Source organism: Chaetura pelagica, unplaced genomic scaffold, assembly GCF_000747805.2.
Source record: "Chaetura pelagica isolate M959 unplaced genomic scaffold, ChaPel_1.0 scaffold135, whole genome shotgun sequence".
In the NCBI taxonomy this organism is placed as follows: Eukaryota; Metazoa; Chordata; class Aves; order Apodiformes; family Apodidae; genus Chaetura; species Chaetura pelagica.
The window spans coordinates 5100531-5104160 of record NW_009953649.1 but is presented as its reverse complement, the minus strand read 5'-3'; positions in this window follow the sequence as shown (position 1 = coordinate 5104160).

The window sequence follows — 3630 nt, the reverse complement described above, 5'->3', positions numbered from 1 at the left end:
GGGTGTTAGGAGCAAACATGCTGGTTTGGCTTTATGTTTGCAGTTGACTAAAGGTGAGCACTTCTTTAAATGAATAAGCTTCAAAACTATTTATAAAAATAATATATATATTTAATTTATAGATTATAGGCTAGATATAGCATCAATGTATTTAACACTTGAGAACAGAAGAAAACCTAAGGAAAGTAATAGACCTACAAACATAAATGGCATATACAACAGTAAATCCAACCACATAGCTGAAGAAGTAAGAGCCAAGATACCTCAATCTTTCTGTGCTGACAGAAGTCAACATACTAACTGACTCCGGTTGTATAAAAACATTATAGTGGGTAGTATAAAAACTGTCTTCTAAATCTATTTTAGATGTAGTTGAAAGAATGGACTGTGTACAATTTAAGAAATGTAGTTGTCATGGAAGCAAAACTTTTATGAGCCTCTAAAAATTCCAACTAGCTCCCTAAAACCAAAAAATTACTCCACAACTTTCATACTTTCCTTAAAATTCAGCATATCTGTTGTTCATCACAGCACAGTTTGCATTCCGCAGGGGCCAGTATCACTAGCTTACATAATAGTAAAACCAACCTTGACACAGAGTGTGCTAATTAAACACACATAAAAACAACTCAAGCATCCACACAACACAGACTAATCCTTACTGTTATAAATGCTAAAGATATCTCAACTAGCACTTCGTGTGTGTTTGTGTGTAGGTGGAGTAATCAGTCATTCATCCCAATCTTGCTCATGTAAATAAGAAAATGCAATACATGAAGACTGGAGATCACATCTTACCTCATTTAAATGTTTGAAAATAAAAGAGGATAGTAAAATTCTATACATTTAAATAATTTTTCCCACTGAAGCTGTGATCTTAAGTTAATAAAATAATTTTGAACTCTTTCACTGCTGATACACTATCAGTCATACAGATAGTTTGGCAAACAGAAAAATAGGTTGAGCACAACTCATGACCTAACCTCAGGCTTCCCCCAAACAACAGATGCTGCAGACTCACAGCCCAATTCATTGTCATCATAGAGCCAACAGATCTGATAAGACAGACCACTGAAAAATTCCCCAGTGCAGAGGAAGCCTCTACGCTATTCACAATATCTATCCCACTTTATTCATAGCCTTGCTCCTTCCTTCATGCCTCGTGCTGGATACATGCCAAGACAAAAGAAAACTACAAGCGTAAGTTAGAGTAGCCCTACAGCTCTTCAAGCCTCTGCAGTGCCACCAAAATTGGCATTCCAACAAAGGAAATGCTTAAGGCCTCATTTTTCTCTACAGTAGATTTTGTGCCAGAAAATTCTTGGGAATGCCTAAGATTGGGCTCGGAAAATGTAAAGCCTAGAGGCAATAATCACGAAACACCAACCATGTACCTCTGTTAATCAGTGATCTAAATTCTCTTAAGTGGAAACATCCTGAGAACTTTCTGTTTGCTTTGTTACAAGGACTGCCAATTAAATGTAAATTCTTCCCAAAACTTTTTAGTAGCATCTTTTCATTTATATAATATCACTGCAGGCTGCCCAATGTCCAAGTGCCATGCTGTCTCACACTCAACACCTGCTCTCAGGTTCCGAAAGCATTTTTCAGTTTCAATCTTCCTTCCTTCTCTCCTCCTCCCAAAGGGTATGTTTCAAGAAAGAAAGGAAGACATGGAGAAAACTTTGCTTTTGGACAGGGATTCACAATCACATGCTTTGGAACATCTGGGACTGAATAACTCCAAAGTCATAAATATATTGTATGTTTGCCTTAGATTTACAAAATGTACCATTGCATTTATATTCTGACAAAACACAGAATCCTTACACAAACAGATTTTTAACACATAAGGCCGTCTCACAGAAAACAAAAAATTTGCTTTTTTAAACAGATCTAGGTGTATTGCTAATGAGTACTTCTCCAATAGAATTCAACTCAACTTACAGAAAATGCATTACATCAATGTACTTCATTGCTAGTCAGAACTCTTTATCATAAGAACATATTCCTACTCTACAAACAGGATTAAAAGTTATCTGTCACCAAACGGCTTTCAAATTCCCAAGCCTGCACGGTCCCACAGATTTCAACAAGATTTCAACCTCACCATTGCAAGACTGAACATCTAGTGATTTAAATTGACTTTAATAATGTTTGAAAAACTTCCAGATACTTTACTCCTGTACTACATTTAAGAAAAAGGAAGTACTGCATAAAGCCAGAGAAGCAATTCTGTTCTAAAGCAGTCATAAAGTTGGTACACACAGAAGTGAATCACAGTAGAGTACACGCATTACCCTACACAAATGAAGGCTACCAAATTGTTTTGAGACATCTCCTTCCCCCCGAAACCAGTGCACTCTGAAACAGCTAATTCCATTTTCATTTGCTGGGTAAAGTTGCCACCACACTATCCACACCCACATCCGACTCATATAAACTGTCTTTTAATAAGCAGAATCCAGCAGAGGTCAGAAATGTCCCTATACAGGAAATGCCTGGGTGTTTTCCATTCAGGCCCTGCAGATCGCTCTTCTGCATGAAGACAGCCCAGGTCTAGGGTCATGCTGTTGTACAAACTTAATTTGAAATAATTTTCTCCTTAACCTGCAGTATTGTTCTTTGGAAATACTATAAGAAAGGAACTTGGAAGCATATAAATTCAGTTGCCCTAATGGCATTTGTATTCCCTACTGTTTCTGTTAAATGTAATTAACTGTTACATACCTTCTGGTTTTGGCATTCTCATGATGCAAGAAAAAGAAATCATTAACATACGTGAATGAAAACCCAAACCTAACGCCTCGGTCTGAACTGGAGTGCATCACCACTTTCCTTTCATTGCATCAGTACAAAACAGTAGCTTGTGATATCCAAGAACGATTTCAGGAACGTGACAGCATCAAGCTTTCCTTTTCTTTCTTTTTTTTTTTTTCTCAGCACATCTGGAATAAAACCCACCAGACTATTGCCTTGTAGTTCTAATTGATCACACAGTGTTTTAAAAAAGCGTTTCCTGAATGCCTCCTAGTAAGCAGTGAAGTGCATCAACAGGATGGTCTTTTAAAAGGAAAAATAATTGCCAGAGAATTAATAACTTGGACTTATGCAACACTTCTACAGCCAGCTGGAAACCCTAAACCATAAGGTAATTTGCATCCCCATCTCTCAGCAGGGCACAGATGGGGACTTGCAAAAAGCCAGTCTGCAGTTCAGCACATTCAGGAGGTAACAGCAGTTGCAAAAAGCTCAAGGCATCACAGCGTTAACCCTCTTTGTAGATTTCTTTTTTTTAAAACTGTATCATCTGACAAATATCGATTGCACCGTTGCCAGGAGCTACACTCCCCGACTCTGCTGTTCTACTGGCGCGCCAGAGAGAACCTAAATACCTGGTATTTAGTCACGGCTGCTATAAACTACAGACACCCTTCTAGAAGGCGGTATTTTTATCGCTGCAGTTCACAAGTCAACGAGCACAGGTCGCACTTTGCCAGCCCTGCGGGGGCTCCCGCAGCTACTCCCCCTCCACCGGCGCCGGCTCCGCACGCCGGGAAAACTTTTCCCCGAGAGCTGTCCTTGCCGGTGCCCCAGAAACACCCCTTTCGCTCCTGCTGCTCAACCAGG